Source organism: Leptosomus discolor, chromosome 9 (assembly GCF_034619465.1).
Source record: "Leptosomus discolor isolate bLepDis1 chromosome 9, bLepDis1.hap2, whole genome shotgun sequence".
Classification (NCBI taxonomy): Eukaryota; Metazoa; Chordata; class Aves; order Leptosomiformes; family Leptosomidae; genus Leptosomus; species Leptosomus discolor.
The window spans coordinates 31,760,113-31,781,134 of NC_141399.1; positions in this window are offsets into that span (position 1 = coordinate 31,760,113).

The window sequence follows — 21,022 nt, forward strand, 5'->3', positions numbered from 1 at the left end:
TCCTTTCTTATTCCTCCTAAAGCTTTTTCTGTCTTTACTCTAGAAACTCAGTACTCTCAAAATCTATTAATATTCCTCGTTTTCCCTAGCTAACTGTCATTACTACGGAAAGTGAGAAATGGTTGTCAAGCTCAAAAGCAAAACCAAGCACATTCTAAATCCCCTACAGCCACGCTTGTTCCATATAAGGACATTGCTGCTATTACGGCAGTGAGCAGAGTAAATAATTCAAAAAAATAATTAAAATGTTAATAATTAACAATCCCAAATCACTCTGTTTTTTTCACACAGTTTGTTCTCCAAAGAGAAGCAGGGATCTTTTATTACATACAGTGCTTATCAATGCCCAGGTCACAGGAGACCAGGAAATTTAGATCACATAGCATGCGTTGTATTAGTGTGAGAACACATTTAAAGACCACAAAAATCTATACCCAAATAGAAAGATCAGCATGGATTCATCAAAATGGAAGGTTGCACTCAGAGAGATGTCAATGTGCTTCCACCCTAACCACTCAGAGAACAAAGCACAATCTGTCAGCGTTCAAGTACTTCGCCCCTCTTGGCTCCAGAGAGCAACTAGAGAAGAAATATGAATGTCTTCTCATGAGGAGCAGACTTAAATACAGTCTGGAATTAGTTCATTAGTTCATATTCTAACTGTAGGGTCAGACTTTAATGATGAGGCCAATACAAGCCAGTAACTTCCAGTCATAATCACAAATTCAGTGTCACACAGACATGGCTAGAAATAAAACAGGCTATTTCACTACTCCCCACGTTCTGGGAAATGTACTTTTAATCTGTCCAGCTGAAAGTCATTTCAAGTCATTTAGGGCTGATAATTCTTAGTGTAGCTCAGACTTAGGTCTGGTCAGTGCTCGGAACACACAATCAAGGCTGGACCTCCAGCAACACTATTGCTTCACCTCCTTGATAGTTTTTCAAACTGGACTGGCACCCAAAATGATTTCAGAACATTTCTGAAAATCGGGTCCTCCTTCTCTGCTTATCATGCTGAAGTTAAACGTTCTACACCTTGGAAGATGCCCCTTTACACTTCACCTTCCTCTATGTTCTTACTCAAGGCAGGACCCCCACTACTTTTGCCGGGAACTGCATTTTCTAAACATCATGATTTTGACTAGATTGTTGAGTCATCCTGCTATAATTGTTTTAATGACAATTAAAATCTTGCTTTCTGATAATTTAAAAGTACATTAAAATTCAGCCCTAAGGCAATGAAGAACTAAGAAAAGAGTAGCAGTCCCAATGAAATCCAGGATTTCCTTATTTCCTTGTCTTTCTCTTTCTCTTTTTCTTTTCTTTTCTTTTTTTTTTAAATTTTTATTTTTATTTCCCAAGTAAGCTCAGAGAAGCAGTGTTTGCAAGGGGAAGTAAGGTACTTCATTAAACCAAATGATGTAGCTAGGAGAAGCAGACAAGCTTTCAGACACAAAGTTCCTTCAGGTCGAACATCATAATAAAATAAAATAAAATAATTTTCAAAATATTGCAGAAGCGTACTTATCTCCAGCAATAGCATATGTGCTTTTGAACCTTAGTACTGCTCATTAAGGCCTTAACATTTTGTTTTGGGAATGGACACAAGCTCTGCACAGCACTGGAGGAGAAGACTTATCCATTTGAGCTTATGTACTAGAAAGAGTAAAAATTCCTGGTCTGTGCAGTAAGCACCCATTATGTACGGTGCAATGCAAATAATTTCCCCTCCAGTATTTCAAAATATTTTCTTGGAAGCCACTGAATTCCCCTCATGACGTTTTGATTTTAATTTTTCTTAATGCCTAAAGAAATCATATGCAGAAACATCTTCTCCAGATTCGTGCCTCAGCCTTTCCTTATTGTCATCATCTTTCCAGTCACTTTAGCAAGAGCCCTGTGAAAACTCTACACTGGACCTTACCCCTGCACTTGTTACTGTTTGTCATTCTGGACCTAATTTTGATCTGTTAAGTGACTAGACTGTGCACAGAGCCACTTGCCATGTTGGTCAGCAAGAGTAAGGGAAGGAAGGTTCTGCACACCTCCCCCATGAGGCCTGTTGTATGGGCTTCGCTCCTTGGCAGGGAAGTGGCAGCTCTGCCCCAGCACCTGCAGGCTGAGCCCCAGCAAGGGTTCGGAGCCAGCAAACTGCAGCAGCCCAAATGCTGGGACATGGAAGAGGCTTGATGTTGAGCTAAGCCTCAGAGGTGGAGGAAAGTCTCCCCTCTCCCAGAAGCCGTGGGGGGCTTGTGGAGAGCCCATGCCTGTGGCAGTCAGCAGGACAGGGAAGGCTGCTGGACTACAAAGAAAGCCTGGAGGACATCCTGTCTTGACAGACATGGAGTATGTTTGATTTTTAGCCTTTCATTTACCTTCTTTCTCACAAAATCTGTGTTTTCTCCTTCTAAAGAGTTGCTTTATTATTCTGTGTTATAATGAAACATAGCTAAGAAATTACAAGTCTTTGGTCTCTTTTTGGCATATTCACTTTGGAAAACGGAAAGAGAAGTTCAAGTGATCATTTGAAGGATGTGAGGTCTAACTACACTCTCTTTCTTCCCCCCAGGTTTCACCACACTTTGAGGGTATTTTGGAAGGCAGAAAGTGTCTCTTACTGTGCTTTGTGATTTTGGGTGCAGCATTTCAACAGCTATTGCCAGTTTGCTTAAAAAGAGAACAAAGATGCTACTAAATTCTGATTTTCTCAGCTCCCTGAGGCTCTGTTATGAAGTATTTAGTAAGTGACAGCGATCTCATTTGTGACATTCTTATTTCTAAGTTAGTACGGATAATCCCACATGGTGTTAAAACAGGCCCTGACATACCAAAGGCTCTGTCTTTTAGGCAAAATATAAAAACCAGACCCTTCTGCTCTCAGGAATCACAAGCTCCTACACAACTCTGTTGTTCAGGTTGATGTCCTGGCCAAATTCCAGCCTGAGCACTGTCATCCTTTCACCTCACTCCTCCCCAAATTTTCTTTCTATTAGGCAGTAAAAACCCAACTTACAAGTGCACCCTGTCCCAAAGACATGTGTCACAGCACTGGGCTCAGAAAGCCCTATCGTATTTACACCATGCTGAATCCAGGAAAATAAAAAGTGTGATGTACACAAATTGTTAAATCCTTATTTGGAAGCTTTATAGAACTAAAAATACCATATATATGGTACAATGAAGTATAAATACACAACTTCACTGAATATAAACTGTACATAAACATCGTAGTTCATTATTAAAAAAGGCCTATAACTGATCTTAAGTGCATCTGCATATGCAACAGCTGTGGTTTTGCAGGCTGGCTAGACTTGTGTACAAGTAAATAAATACTTTTTGTGTATTTGTTAACATTCATACAGCAGAGAAATGAATGGCTTATAAGTAAATGAAAAGACGTAGTACTCTTCAAAAAGTTACATTTAGTATTTTAACAGCAAGAATCAAAGAGCTCAAAAAATAACTAGCACACAGAATTAAAGAAATGTCAAAAATTATTGTCAGAAACTTAAAAAAATAAATTGATCAAACATTTGAAAACACGCACTTCTAAGAGGTGATTTTTAGGTCCTAGCACTTGTTGGCTTTAATACTAATTACTGAATCAACATAAACTTAAAAATAGCACTAGTGGTAGCCTAGTGACCTGGTACTGCACTGTAGCAGAGGAGAATCCTATTGCTCTTAAAAACAACACTCAGCAAAACTGCCCAAGCGATAACAACAACCAACCAAAAATCACATCCTGGGAATAACAATAAGCACCTGAAATCTCCAGTGTTTTATATGCTCAGGTATTCACAGCTGAAACCAAGACAGGTATGTTTTAATCCAGGCCATACTCCAAAGCACTGAATCCTCTTCACACACACACACATATAAACAAACAAACCAACCCACAAACGGCCAGAGGAACCTGTTTTCCCCAATCCTTTGTATATTGGGGGTAGCAGGAAGGGGAGTGGAGCACAATTCCTACCTATACTGGATGTACTCCATTAAAACCCCAGGCAATAAACACGTATCTTCCTGCAGCAAATAACCTGAAACCTTGCAGTGTAGCCAGATGAGTCACAAGTTAATATATTTAAGCCCATTTTATTGCCTTGCTGACCCCTCTGAAGCCAAGAGGCTGAAACTACTTGTGTGCAGGCAGTAACTGGCCCAAACAGTGGCCTCAGGTGTGGAAGGTGGCAGCAGTGTGACGACATACATCAATATACTAATTTACTTAACATTTGACTTAGTGCAAACTTCTGATAAATGTATAACAGTTGATGAAAGGTCTTTGCACACACCCTGGTAACATAGTCGCTTTAATCCTTCATAAGACGGATTGCCAAAAGCAGTGCCAAATTTCTCAGCCCCACTGGCTGTCCTGGGCCAGCAAGAGCACTCTTGCTTGATATGGTAACCTGGATTAGATAATTGAACTAGCTGAAAACTACTCTCCTTTTTCTTTTGTTGGGACAGTTTTTCACCAGGTCAGTTGACTGAAGTCAGCTCACCCCACAGATATAGAGATATTAGTGCCAGGAGTGAGGGATCACTCTTTTTACCACAGAATTCTTTTATTCCTCCTTGAGCATATGAGTTAGTACTTTTGTACAACTGAATCATATACTAACTTTATTACCCTACATCTCAAAGTCATTAAATTCTTTTCGTACAACACTCTAATCTTCCTCTTTATTGACTACGCAACCTAAACTTCTGTAAATGGCAAATTTCTTCAGCAAGCTCTTGATTTTTCATAAAGCTCCCTAGTGAAAACATTAAACCTGATCAGGCCTAAATCCAAGCAAGTTGAATTTCAGATGTAACTTCCTCCATTGTTTTGGATCTGAAACCTGAGACTAAACCAAAGCTATCATACTAAACCAAAAGTAATCTATTCAAATAACCTACACAATACACTGTATACCTAGGGCATCAAAATTTAAGGCAGGAAATGGCAAACACATGGGTTTGCTCCGTGTATTAATTTGCAGTTGCTGCTCTGGGGTTTCCGCCTCTCCCTGATAAATAAGTATAGGCTCCAACAAGTTGATAGGCCTTTTCTCATACTTAGAGCATTCATCTAGAGACTGACTGTAGAGATTTGTCTATCAATCGTTCACACTTGGTGCTGCCCTGAACTGATCACCCCTTTAATTAACCATGTTAAACTGGCTCCCTGAAGCTTATGATGCTTCTGTCACTTGCCTGCGGGTTTCCTCTTCACTACAAGCCTGAGCGCTTCCATTAAGTTTACAGTGAGAAGAAACCAACAGAGGAAATGATGAAGGATATCCCTGGGCTCCATTTGAAAGACTGTTAAAGAAAAGCTTCACAGCAAAAGAGAATTTAATAAAACAGCACTTTTTTTTTTTTTTCTTTGATGCCTAGGGAAAAGAAAATGAAAGAATATATTTATTTTTGCTGTATTTAAAATTTATTTTGTAATAGCAAAACAAAAATTACCAAGCAATAGCACACCACCACAGAACACATAGTGTATTCATCAGTTCTAATATTGTAGTGCCCTGACCTGGTGTATCCACAGTTTCATTTTTGAAAATGTGAATATTAACATCATGCATATGGGAAGAATTTGGAAACAATGAAAGGTTTACTTGGACTGTAGATAGATGGACTATATCCTTACAAAAATCTTCTGAAAAGTCTTGTCTATATATTAAGAATCCAGTGGCCACCTTAGACTTCTACAAAATTTTGTCGGGTCAATATTTATGGCATCACAATTATCTCCTTTAATGAGTATTGTAAAAGATGAAATGTCAAACAACACATTTCTCCTAGCCTTGCCCTTAGGATAATGCGTATTTCCCAAGATTGGGAAAGAATTTATTTGACTTTCAATTTGTGCAACAAAGGTACAAATCTAGCCTCAAGAGCAGCAAGTCTGGTATATCATTACTACTTTCTGCAGGTATACATTTAAGTCAGGAAGGCTTCTGCCTGAGCTCACAAAATTAATAATGACGAAGCAAATATGACCGTTGGCAAATACGCATTTTATAAAAGTATTCTAGCACCTTTAAAAAGTAATGGCAATGATATGAAAGTACTCCTCCTCCTTACCTTCCTCTGAACAAAGACAAAAATCACAAACCTTAATAGCTCTAGATGAATTTTTTTTTCTTCTTTTCAGTGATTAATGCTCTATGTAGCCATCACCTTTTTTGGCCAAACTTTTTTTTTTTTTGTTTACCAGATATGATATAGGATAAGCAGTATGTGCGGGATTTAGAACTGAAACAGATAGATACAAGCAATGACCTCTGAAAATTCAGTGGAACCAGTTTACTGGAGCCATGTTCTCATTCTGTGCATACGACTCCTCTGGATAAATCAGAAAGTAATTCAGCTCTCTCTAATAAAGTCTTCTTTTATGCAACAAACACAACTTGAAGCAAATCGCAACATCCCTGTTTCTCTCATTGAAAAAAAAAAAAAAAAAGAGTTTGGCTTGCCAGCAAACGCAAACTTGAATGTAACGTGCCAGATCTGAACAGCTGTATGTATCCCACTTCTCCTGAGGCTCCATCACATGCCACATGCCAGTCACCATAATTAGTGAGAGTTAGAAGGAAAACTCGCAATACAGTTAGGAAATGTACGGCATTATACATAAATAAAAGATTACTGCTCCCCAGTGCTCTTGTCTCTTCTAATTCCTGTTTCTTCTCCCCATAGACCAATAGCAATGTTGAATTCTGATGAAGCAAAGTGTGGTTCAACCTCAGGCATTTTGTGAGGCAGAGGGCAATTAATTGGTGTTAAAGCAACATAACAACACATTTCTGTCAGGGAAATGACCAACTAAAGAGTTAAGTTTGGCATTACCAACAAACTTTACCTACAAATTTAAAAGCTTGCTTTAATTATCCTTCCCCAATGTGAAGTGACTGCTATCCAATTCATCTAAGTATTTAAGCGTCGTTTTAACTCTAACCTGTCCATACAGTCTATGGAAGCTGAAGAAGGAATAACATACCTAATACTAAATACATGTTTAAATGTTTTCTGAATAGAGCTTGGATGAATTATGGATTGTGTGATAAGTCTTGATAGGAGAAAATACAGTAAAACTTTCATCCGTGGCTATTCAGACTACAGAATGGAACAGAAACAGTTGCATTGTGCCCCCAATAAGAACTAATGAACTTTAACACAGTTGCTAGTTTGTCTTTTGTTTCCTGGAAACATAGACACAGAAAAGGGAAGTGATAAAGGCAAGACAGGGATCCAAAATTCTATCCTTCCTCCCTTCCTAGAGCCACCACTCACAGAAGGATTCTTCTGTTTTGCCTTTGAAAAATCATTGTTAAATTTGTGCTTCCTTATGCAGAAGGTGGCGTTGGGCATACCTAGCAAAGAATGAATGATGTTCAATATTTTTCTGGTTTTATTTTCAAAAGATGTATGACTGACAGAACAGATGAGACTCAGCAAGATGGACAGTGTGCCTAGATCTTTCAAGTTTACAGCTGTCAAAATTGTTAAACTATGCTATTTTTAGCAAAATTACAATTTGGAACTGGCGAGTTGATTCCACACAGTTGGAGCCTGCTTCAATGCCAGTGACCATACTTTGATTTGCTGTTCTTTTATTCAGGTCAGGAACCATAACCTCAGGAGCAGTCAATTCATTGGTCTTAGTGCTCTAGACAAGAGGTGAACGTGGCCTTCAGAATTAAAACTGTTTATGTTATGAAGGAGAGGACAATCTTCAAAGTGCTAAAACAAGGTTTCTATAATCAGCTATAATCAAATTTGACTGCAATCTATTGAAACAGACAACAGGGTAGGAAAATAAAATTCTTTGACATGTTTAAGGGAAATGAAATCTGGAAATTTGGAATATGCTTGAGTGTAAAAAAAACCTTGAAAAGTAACATTAAAGAAAAACATTAAAAGCTGAGAGATGATTAATTTTAAGCATAAATCATTCCTTAGATAAATGGCAATTGGCAGAATTTTAAGATTGTGCCAGTGGAAACATCCTAAATATCTTGAAATTAAAACAGAAAACATTAAGCTTCTGAAACCAGTTAATTTCTCTCATCCATACAACCTTGCTTCAAATGTTACTTGTGCATTCTCTATGCTTTGATCAATAATGTACCAGTACCTGAAGTACAAGCAGCAGCACCTGTACTGAGAGAAAAGAAGAAAACCCAAACAAACAAACCACCCTGTAGAGTTGAGGGAGGTACTAAGTAGTTCACTGGAGAACAGCAATGGTTTTCTAAATGCCCTTTCTCAAAATTACAGTAAGGAAGTTGGCAGTTACGCGAGGAAAATTAGGAACATAAGCATCCATCACTCTCAACAAAACCAACACAGTTCATTCAAGTCTTCCTGATGCCCTGTGTAATAACAGGAGGCATTTACCGTGTGCTGAGTAAAAGAATTGTCTTGATTAGCTCTGCTAGGAGAGAATGAAAAGAAACTTGGGTTTTGTGCAGCCTGACAATTCACTAACAATTCCTCTCAAACTGATGGTGGCTATGTTCGAAATGCCTAATGTTATGACAGGTGTCAAAGAAGTGTATAAAAAAAAGGCAATCTAAAAACAAAATCCATGAAAATACAATGAACCTTTAAACCTGGCACCATTCCTTTAAAGTGAAAACAATTAAGCATCATTTTAAGCAAAGTAGCCAAGGGGAATGACAGAAATCAAACATTTTAATTTCCAGATTAAGTAACATTAAGAAAAGAAAAACACAAAACACAAAGAATAAAAAGGATTGGTTCTGCACTGCTAAACCATAAGGGACAAAAGCAGTGTTGGTATAACATTTTTCATTAACTACAGCAAAAGCAAAATGTACATATCAGTGTTACACATCCTTTTCTTGCCTAGGGCTCTGATTAAGTTCCCCAAACTTCCTTTGCTCTACAGCTTTTAATGCACCACCACATATTTTTCTGCTATCGTTGAACATGTCAGAGAAATATATCTGCAGCACACTAAATCTGGGTTAAGAATCATGGAGACAAAGAATTCTTTTTTTTTCTTACTTGGGATATTCAAATGGCCATTGTAAGGGATTTTTTTCCTAGTCAACTACATCCATATCTGTGAAATAACAATCTCGGTTTTATTGCAGCATCAGCCACAAGTACTCAGGTGACTCAAAGTAATTATTATTTGATTGATAATGGCCACTGGAGAATTTCTCTTGCGTAAGAAACTCTCCTGATACAAATCTGATACATGTGCCATGGTCTCCTCCCATGCAAATTCCACGCAACTTCTGGTGTATACCACATGTGCTTAAGGGAATACAGAAGAGGAAAATGTGGTCTACAGGATTTTACAGAAGCACATAGGAAAGAACAGTTCCTTAATTTTTCATCTCACTGCATCTCCAAACTGTACAACATTTCCTTGACAGAATTCCCTTTCCTTTACAAAAGGCCATAACACTTACAATCCGTAATAACTGCTGTATTGTAACATCAGTCTTTCCAAAGGCAGGAAAATACTGCTCCTGACACAGACATCCAGACTGTTAAGGACTGAATAGTTCCTGGTACATGTATTTGGATAACAATCTATGTACGTTCAGGCACTTACAACTTCTCCTTGAGTAGTTCTAAAAAGCACTTTTCCCTCCACTTTGTTCAGGGTACAAGAAGGAGAAGGGGAATAATAGCATGCATCATAGTGGACACAGAAATAATATAGTGCATAAGATAGTACAGGTGTCACAAGTGAACAAAAACTGTTAATGAACTTTCCTTTGCAAGTATGATTTCCACTGTGCAACACATAATTAGAATTGCGTCTACTTCAGCTCTCTCCAACCTCACGAATTTTTGGGAAGTGGGAAAACATTTCAGTATCAATAAAACAAGACCAGCTGTTAAACTGATACAGGAAACATCTTTGGCCACTAGCAAATGAAATTTTCCCTGCAGCATCAAGGAATTTTTATGAGTTTCAGAATGACGTTATATGCATTTGACTTGCACACATACACTCTTCACAAAAACACGTGCTCCCTAACAGAGAAATAAACTGCATCTAAAGCTTTCTGATCCTCCTCCACAGGATATTACAGAACAGCTGCAAAATTTGGATTTTTCGTGTCCACATACAGATGGCTGTGTTAGAGGAAAGAGACCACGTGCATTTCTTCTATCCCTCACTGTCTATTCTGGGAGGTTGCCTGCAGTACCCTGACAGCCACAGCTCTAACAGCATCTAGGTGGGCATTCGGTGAATAATTCATGCCTAAAGGTGAAACTGCTGGAAAAATAAAGATGATTTGCATTTCTCAACAAACTGAAGGTGAGGAGAAAAAAAAAAAAGGACAAACTCAACTACTGAATGCTCAAATCCACTAATTGCACTTCTGATTGTACCTTTTAATTGACAGTTCTGCAAACACCTCAGTGAGCCAATCATATATAAGGCAGGTGAGAAAATTTCATATTATTTCAGGATTTTGCGGCCAAATTTGTTCTGAAGGCATTGGATTTACATTCATTTTCAATTTCAAACCTTGACTGACTTTTTCAGGCACCATTAAAATCTCATTTATGCACTGAGCTTAGCAAGAAGCAAATGTACAAGCTTAGACAATGTCTTTGCATAGATGCTCACAGACACATAGTCTTGTCACACCTACCAGAGAAAAAGAGGAGTTTGTTCCAGAGAGGTCCCTCCCCGCAGAATCAAAGGCTAAACTACAATGGCATTTATGACGACCAAAAAGGAAACCAGATATTTCATTGCTATTCAGGAGTATCACAGTGAATTTTATACTATTAAATATATCATCCTCAAAAGAATAGCCTGAGGTTTAGGCAACCCAATTAGTATTTTGAGTATTTGAGTGTGTGCTTAAGCAATTCACATGTAGTCCAAGTCAACATGTGGTCCAAGTAATACATAGTCCAATATAACTGTTTTGACATCAAGGCCTGAACTCCAGAACTAAATATTTACATTACACTTCTGATGTCAAGTCCCCACCAGGCCTCCTGGAGGCTGCAAAGTATTATGCTGTTTTCTTTTTCTCTCCTTTTTCTACACATCTCTGCATTGCCAAAAATCTGCCTGGAAACAGAATACAGGGAACAAATGTAACAGGGAAAGTCAGCATTTCGGAGCAATTAAAAAATATTAATAATAGGGTTTTTCAGGAGGTCAACATCAGAACACTTTCAACAAACTTCTGAGTACTAAGGAAGTTCAGGCTGGCTTAGAAGAGTAAGTAAAAACAATATGAAAACTTTTGTTGTGCCATATATCACAATTGCTGTTACCATGATACATTTGATTTAATTCCAGTTTCACATTTCCACTGACAGTCTCCATAAAATCCATGAAAATTTAGTTACTAGATTTTTCACGCCAATCTCCCAAGTGTGGAGAAACTTTTAGACTATGTCTAGAAAAGATCATTTAATATTGCCAGTAAAACACCTCATGCAGAAGCTAGTAAATAAAAGTTTCTCCTGTCTAATTCTAATGCACTATATAATGTGTGAAATCTTTCCTTGCCAGGGAAGCTGGAGGAAACAGGGGTTTGTTTTCTGTCTTCCTTCCTCTGTCTTCTTCCTTCGGCAATTTCTCAATTCTGTTATAGGCCCAGAAACACCAAAAATGACTCAGCTCTCTTACCTGACAAAAAAAGTCAGCTTTTTATCTCCTAAAGCAAAAAATAAAACCCATTTATTTTGTCTTGAAAATGTTTTGAAATATGACTGAAAGGATTATCTAGCTTTAACTATTACACTTCACAAAAATATTTTCAGTCACCTTGTGCTAGTAGACAGATCATTATTAGTATTGCTAAGAATTTTGTGACATGTTAGTAGTTAGAAACTTCTGACAATGGCAAGGAACCCAGTAGTACAGTCTATCACAATACGTTATGTGACCTCAGCATGGCGTGAAGGTGGAAACAGTAAATATAATCTTCAGTAAGTGTCCTCATTTGTAACATCTGGAAACGGGATGTAACTGTGTTCCAGTAAGACAAATTTGCCATGGAACGGGCATAGAGCAAGCTTGCTGGGATAGAGAGAAGAATGGGGAGTCTATGTGAGCCAGATTTGTTTAGTTTTCCAAAATGAAAGCTGCAAACTGTTATGATTGCTCTCCATAAATATACCCAGAGAGCATATAGTCAAGCAGAAAAATAATACTGATAGAGGAATAAGTGTACATAAAGTGGCCATACTTAAGTTGCAGCTGAAAAGTCACATGAAGGATTACTGCCTGTGGTGTAATGAGATTCTAAAACTCTCCCCTCCCATTAACAAGTGGACAAAATGTTTGACTTATTTGAGGAGGAAACTTGATCAATGTATGTCATGATTTGTACAATCCAGAAGTCTGGATTCAATAACTTCAGAGTAACGATTGATGTGACTTTTTGATGGCATCTTGTACCTGGTCCAAGACACATCTTTCTGTGCAGGTCTACCATGATGCCAGACCAACCATCGCACGTTCCCAGTTTCAGAACCATTTGTCCTTTACAAAGCATATATACTTTTCTTTTTAACTGAGCCAGCTTCAGGCACTACAAGGACACACAGGTTTAGTATTACAGGGAACGATATATGGCAAATTCCACCTCAGATTGGAAATCCAAAACTGTTGGAAGAAAAACATCTTTTTCAGACTCAAGCCTTGCAAAATTTCCAGTTTTTCTCCCTTCGTTTCTAGAAATCTCCTTTCCATCTCAATTCACTTTTAGCTAGCTCTAACATCACAGTCACAGACAGATCGTGTGTCTACACCACACTGGTAGACATTATATTCTCAATATTTTATTACAGCTATTAAAAGCCATCACAGGATTGGTTTGTTTTTAAGTTTCCATCATTTCCTATTCTAATTATGAATTGTTCAGCTGAACAAAGCCATATTAAATGAAAAGCACTTGCAGAAGTAGAGGACGAACTTCACAATCATAGTTGACAACTTAGCTATTTATGCTGTAAATGCAACATAAATAATTTCTGAGGTCTTCATACATTTCTGTGCTTGGTCTGTAGCAGGCTCATAAATAGATTGATAGACCTTTATTAACCAATGACATCCAAACCTTAAAGTACTGCCATAGCCTTCTCTCAAAAGTGCAATGCTAGTTATAATTTCCACAGACCTGCTGTTCACAAGCAGACATAGTGAATATAGGAAATGGTTTCAAAATGAGAAATAGATTGATTTCTCTCACTAAGGATCTCAAACACATGAGAAAAATCAAATTTCCAGAGATCCTCACAATAGGCAAAAGCACACACAATTTTGTCTTTCCTAGGACTCTCTCCTGTTGCTATTCCATCTAGCTTCCATTTACCCATCTTTTTCACCCAGCTACTGACCTTATGTCCATTCACTCCTTGCTGTCTTTTGTACTACTTTTCCTTTCTTTGTTATCAACTTTTGCTAATGGGTTCTCTTTTGCTTTTGGAGAGCTGACCCCTAGCACCTAGAAATCCTTTAGATTTCTCCAGGTCCTCACCTCTTATTCTAACACCTTGCTATCCCTCTCCTCTCCAACTCTGCATCTATTCCTCTTTCTGTTTGTTGCCAGGTTCCTTTTCCATCAGGCCCTGGTCCTGTACCTCCTGATCTCAACCCTTTTGGCCTGCTGATTATGTTCCCATCTACAGTATACTTACACAGCTTCTTCCTCCTCTAGCACTCGGAACACAGAGCTCTGGTTTCCTTCTGGTGACCATCAACTTCTAACAACCTGAAAGACGGACCTCCTCAACTGCTTCATATCTGCAACGGAACATAGTTAATTCCTCTGCAGAGATGGTACCCACTGAGATATATTTCCACACATGATAAAGGGACAATACTTTTTTTTAAATAAAAAGTTACTGCAAAAGATAACATTTTCTGTTTAAAAAAGGTTTTCTAGAGATTTCTTTTCTGCTTTTCCAGCATAAAAGAGAGAACAAGAAGAAAATAAAAGGAACAATAAAAATTTGCTAAGAACATTGGAATTTGCAAACTAAAGTATTTCTACAAAAAGAGAGTCATTTACCAACAAAATGATGTACAAGGCTTAAAACTGACAGATATTTATGGAAGAAAAATCCATTAAGAGTTACTAAATATAAACATACAACCTGCCAACCCAGAAAACTAAAAAAAGAGAAAACTAAAAATCACAGACACGCAAATTACTTGCTCACCAAATTCTTCTGTAGGTATCTGTTATTTGACAACTGCTGGATACTGAACAATGCAGACCTTTGGTCTGACCCTGTATGGCTGCTCTTACGCAGCTCTGTTACTTCATGCACTTTGCTTTTGACCCTGTGTCTTTCCCTCCCACATATTCCTGTTCCACAAGCCAACCTGCGGTCTCTGAAATATTCCCACACACTCCTAGAGCAGGGACCTGCAGACCAGGTACATCAGATGACTTAGAGTCCTTAATGTCTGCCTCAATGTTTTTAATTTCTTTTGACAGCTTAGCCTAAAAGAGGTACCTGGACAGGTCCACCGCAACACAGTAACAGCAAACATTGAACAGAAAGGTAAAAACCAGTTCTTATTTAAAGTACTAAAATATTCAATACTTTCCAGGCCAAGTTTTTATTCAATTGCTCAGAAATTATAATTTAAGTCTGCTGCTGAATCCCCACTGCCCCCCTCTGTACATAATATGCCTAACTGTACTGCTTAGCAACACACACTCGCGTATTGTTACATTGGGCTGGGAGCTCAGGCACTGGCTCTCCAGGCAGAGGAGTCATGATAGCTTCATGCAGCATGAGATTTCTCAACTGTGTTCCCTCTGGACATGGACTCAGAAAACTCAAGTATGCTCACCTCATATCCTAGAGTTGAAGCAGGGGAGACTATCAGCAGATTCAGCAATATAGTTCTCCTAGCAAAAACATTGCTGAGGATGCAGATTCCACAAGGCAACTTCATGAACCTTTCAACCAGACCTCTTCAGTACTATCTGATATGGTGTTTGAAAGATGAAATATGCAAAAGAGGTGAACCTTGGCATACACAGCACCTAATTTTGTTCTGGCCCCTGAGGGGTTAAATAATTATAAAATATTCGGCTTCTGCTTCTATCTGGCAAAAGTCATGCAAGATGAAACAACCAGCATTTACGCACACTTAAGGTTTTCAAAGTGCTTTACAAATACTAACCAAATGCCACATTGCAAGTGAAGTTGTATACAAACCTAAAATAAGGAGATCAGTAAACAGGAAAAATAGGTCCTGCTTTGAACCCTGTGTTTAAAAGTTACAAGGAGTGGAAGGGGTTGACAAGTAAAGAAACAGCGGAAGAGACACAAAGAAATTCAGAGCTAATACAGGTGATCTGGTCCGATGTAGTGGAGAACCTAACTGATGTTGGCCAGAAAAGCAAAAAAAAAAAAAAAAAAAATTGTTAGAACAAAGATTCTGGGCAGTCAAATGAGGACAGCCTCAGAAGGAATGTGAATCAGAGATAACCACAACATGACAGAACAATTGTTAAGTGTATCGTGAGTATCAGAAGATACAAAAGGGTAGTAGAGTAAGTAGCCTTATGTAATAATACTGTGAAGAAATAGGAAAAGAACAGGAAAATCAGTGCAGAACCTTTTGTGACCAGAATCACTTCAGAGAAACACAGAAAAGAATATTAAGGCCCATTAAAGACCTACACAGTCAGACTTGGATATAGCTAAATATCTTAATGTTTTTGTAAATTCTGTCAAAATGTTTCCATAAACCTCACAGAGAAAGGAAAATGCTAGTAGGCAAATGTCACCTGGAGGTGCAACTGTGTTTCAGGGACTTAGAGAAATAAGAACTAGGAATCTCCCACTTCAGCCATCCTCCATGTACAATCTCGTCACAGAATATTTTTATGAGATATTCTCTTTGACAGCCATATTATTAAAATAATGCTATAGGAGACTTACAATAACATCTCATTACTTGGAAACGTGGAACGAAAAATCTGGATCTGATGTCTAATCACAAAATGATCACAAGCCTGTAATATAACACAGTTGTGAAAGGTTAAATCAGGAGAGGTATTTAAGCAGAACCAGTAAGGCCTTATCTGGAATAACGTATACAATTCCACCTAATGAAAATAAATTCAATCTGCATTAGTAGTATGTCTGAGGGAATTTAAACTCATTTTAAAGAAGAGGCTCTTGGTTTGTAGAACCTCACAGAACAAAATTTGGGAAGGATTTTATCTATTTTCCCCTCTTTCTCATCACAGAACTAACCAGCAGCAAGGAAAAAGAACAACTTCGCCTAAAGGTTGCTGCTGGCACAAGAACAAATTATATAAATTGGCCCTAAACATGCTTAGGTTAGAAATTACAGTATCTAATAAGCAAGGGGAAAACAGAATTGAAAGAGCAGATGCAAAAAAAAACATAACTAGTTAGGCTAATCAATATACCAAAATGATTACATAAACCTGTCTGCATAAGACTGCATTTGATGGTCAACAAGGTTTCTGCTTGTCTGTAAGCCTGTTTCCCCAATTCTGTCAGTCAGACTTTCTCTTACTCAGGTCTATGCTTCCACGGATTAGACTGAGCAAGAAGTGCCCACAGTGTCAGAGAAAGCCGAGGAACCACATGCCTACTCTGCAACAGAGTCTTACTTATTCACACTGTCAGAAGGATCCATTGTGAGTTACTGAGTCATGTGAATTAGGGAGTGAAAAATCAGGCTTGCCAGATGTGCTTTTTTCACCTATTTTGACAATTATAGTTCAGCTTAATCATTTATGATAATACTTCATAATGTTCTAGCAAATGCTCTGGAGTATACTTTGTAAAAAATAATGAAGTCTTAAGTAACATTGCAACTCACTCAGCTTTCAAATCTTTGCTGAGAAGCAGGAAGAAACAGCCAGTGTTTTGCGCAGATTATGCAGAATTATTATAGTAACATTAGGAACATTTCTATTATTTCTTCCCCATCAGTTTCTTAAGCATTAACTACTGTAAGATTACCATGGTTATACAGCAACAAGACACCCACAAATAAGATCAAATAAGACCATAGTTTCATAGCTTTAAAGGAAGCAATGCTATTAAATATAGTAGCATAAGGTTGCACAAAAGAAACCATAGGAAAGTGAAGGACTAGTAATTTCTCTGTCTACATTCAATTCAGTACTCTCAATCTCATTGAAAGTCAGCTGTCAAGTCCTACATAACTTAACCTTCTACTCCTTTGCTTGTCATGGCTTTGCTCAGCAATTCAGCTGGCTGCAAACTAAAACAAAAATGATTCTTTCACTTTAAAAAAAAAAAAGATAAAAAAATCGTTCTGATTGAAATTTTCCATCCAATTCCTTTATCACAACTTCTGGACAGGGTTGGATAAGCACCAGGAAACTAGTCACGTTATCTGGCAGAGCTCATTTACAGAACACGCAAAGTTGATATAAGCAGTTAAACATCTTGTGTCAGTAACACTGACACTATCTCAGCTTTGAAAAATGTCAACAATTTAACAGTGCCTGTACTTAATTTCAGGAAAATTAAGGAAGCCTGTGGCATTCACAGAAATTTGCTATTTCCAAACTTCCTTGTTTTGCTGATTGGCAGCACTTACCATTATAACATAAGGTGGAAAACAGGAACAACTTGCACAGATCTATCATATGTTTCACATTCTGTAAGTGTTTAGGTGGGAAAGAGTTATTGTTCCAAAGCTCAGAAAGAGGTAACAGAGTATTCACTGCAGATACAAGTCTGAGGCACTCTCCATTTCATAAAATCAGAATCCTTCCAAATGTTGTGCCAATGGAGACAGTAAACTGACAAGAAATGTAGATCAATGTTCTTTAAACATTTCAGCTTTTCTGATAAGCAAACATTTCAGTCTGTGTAATATTGTCAAACTACAGCTGCAGAGAATTTTCAAGAGGCTCCTATGTACGCTTTAAATATTCCTATTCCTTTCTACCAGAAAATGATCTCAAGAGAGCATAATGCCAACACAATCCTGTTCGCATTGCAGTCAGTTCCCTGTATTGATTGTGGCAGAGAGAATGGCCAAAACCTCAATGAAAGCTTGGAATTTGATGTCATTGACTAACTAAGGCACTTCACAAGTTGCACCAATGGAAACAGTAAAATAATTTGCCTCTAGATTTTTTGCATGAAAAACATAACTGACATTGCAGAGAGAGAGGATTTGGCAAAGCAAGCAGAAGGCTACAGGCATTACGCTGCCATTAAATTAGCATTTAATCTTTCCTTCATAAGATGCAGCATTTTCCTGAGAAATGTGATCTTTGCAAGATACCAGGCTCTGGGATCTGTCAAATAATCAAAAGGCTGATTTCCTGGCACAGAAAAATCTTCCTATGAAATAAAATTTTTTGAATGACACATAGAGAAATTACAGGAAGGTAGTGAAAACTTCTTGGTTGATTGGAAGAAAAATTATAAAGAGCTCACACTAAGAGGCAAAAAGAGTCTTAATATTAAGAGGATTTTATATACATGTGAAGGGATCTATATAAAATTTAGATTCCATCATTAAAATTGAGTCAAAAAAGTCCAAGGAGATAAACAAAGTAATGTACCTAAGTCCCGATGGCCTCAGGAAATTTTGTCGCGTGTAATGACAGAGGAATAGCAATTTGAACACTTAGGTCCATGTTCTGCGTGTGCAAAGACTAACACACACAAATTTGAAAGGCAGTAAGCAACTTTGCAGATGTGTTGCATTTTGCCATGTTCATTCCACATGAACCAGTAAAGCTCTCGAATTGCTCTCCTTCCATTGCTGACAGTTAGGAAAAAATGAGTGGTGATTCACTATCCCCTTAAATTATTTTCTTTGTACCTTTTCACATTCTTTTTACTTCTGTTATCAAATCCTAGAAGAAAGAACAAAAGGTCTGTCCTAGGCCAGTACGAAAACATTCAAGCTGACACTTCCAGATGCAATGACTATTTGCTTTCCAACATACACTATTTAATAGATCTGGTTTGATGATAAAAATTAATCTGTATGCTTCTGAGACACCAAGCAGGGGTGTTTTCCAGATGGCACAAACTTCCTATACTTAGGAGGTAAAACACAAGAAAACAAATAACAGAAAATTATTAAACTTGCCACAGGCCAGAAAACAGTAACATGGCTTGCTAGTCACTTTGCAATGCCTATCAATATTTTGGCTATGGCTTTCCCAAATAAAAAATTAACCCAGGTAGTTCATCATTACTCTACGATAGCCAAGATTCACCATATAAATAAAAGCAGGAATAACAGTAGCAACTAGAAAACTGAATTTTCATGTCATATTTCAAAGAGATTGAGCTCTGCAGGTTTCACAAAGACTTCAAGGGAATCTGAGTTACAGTATTTGAGCTCATTACAAGAACTCAAAATCGAAGAAGATCAGAAATGCCAAGAAAAAACAAAAGATATGTCTAGCATCTTTCCAGAAAATCAACTTGTGTCTATGATTTTACATCAACGTATAAAAAGACAGTAACAACAGAGTCAAACACCTTTGCATCAAGTTGGTTCTAAAAGTGACATTAAAATAGTGTGTGTTTGTATGTTTTTATGAAAGGTAGTAGAGCCTCCATATTGATACAAGAGCTCAGCTATGCAGTCTTTCAGCCCTATGGAACAACAGATTTAACAACACTGCTTTAAAGAAACCTGATGTCTATCCATTTCAATGACTTTTTAATGTCTTATTTTAATGACTTTTCACCTGACCATCATGTCCCTTTTGTTTCACTGCATGGCTGCTTTGCGCTTCCCCTATCTTCTGCTTTTACCTCTGACTGTTGGTTTTAAAGGCAAGCTGTTTCCCTCTCATCCTTCAGCTGCCCTAGGCTATGGGATCACCAAGGATGGGTGGCTGCTCTTGCAAATTTCCATTCTCAGTTTTACAATTGAGAAAATAAATACCTATAGAAAAGCTGTGAAGATGACTCTACCTCAATACATTAGCATGCTAACACTGCACGTACATGCTTGTTTAAAATTATTTACCACTAAACAGTAACATTTCAGAGACATTTACAATGAACACAGACATATCACTAAGTCAATACCAGAGGCTCGTTGATGACAAGGATCATTCTGTAAGTTGACTGCTATGGTTTATTCACCCCCTATTGTGTAACAGAGTTGCTGGTATGACTTTATACCCTCATACAGCCACAGGTTGCCATGGAAAGTAGTGGAGGAAGATAGCATGTATACCAAGGTGTAACATGCTACAGGTTTATCCTATAGTTCAACATGAAAAAAAGACCACCAAGTTCTTATCTTGTATTGATTCATCTCTTCATACAGCAGTTAAAGCAAAAATCTCTTTTCCTTTCTGGACAAAAATAAATAAAAATCATGTAATATTACAGTATAGAGATTTTTTGTTCAAGACAGTATTCATTTCTCTACAGGATTAAGCAGGCACCTATTCTCAGGGAGCAGAGAGGATAACCTGGATTAAGTTTGTTGCTTCTCCTAGTGAGAAATAACTTGTTTGCCAAATACTTTTGAAATAACTGAGCCATCCAGAAAGTCTACTTGAATTTGGAAAGAGGAGAAAAGTGGTAGTGAAGAATAAGGCTTAGAAAACAAACATACTCTTAAGAAAAAATAATGTACTGAATGGCTATATGGAAAATACTTACTGGTATACTTCTATCTGACTTTCTCTGCAAAAACACACTAGGGGCCCATAGATGGGTAGAAGGAAATCAACATGCAAAACAAGGCAGAACAATAAGCAATACTGAAGGAAGCATATATAATGAAAAGTTATAAATACTCAGCAAGGTAGTGACAACCGCTTTCTTGAAACTTAACTCCTAGACTGGCAATACGGAACATGTCAAGCAACATGAAATCCATGCATTTTGTTGCTCTAATTCAGACATTATTGGGAACTGGCTATCGATGATATTGCAATTCCTTACATTCATATAAGGATGTTCTTGAGTAAATGTTTGAGTGTCTAATACCTGCAAAAACCATAGTAACTGCTAGCTAGGAACAAAA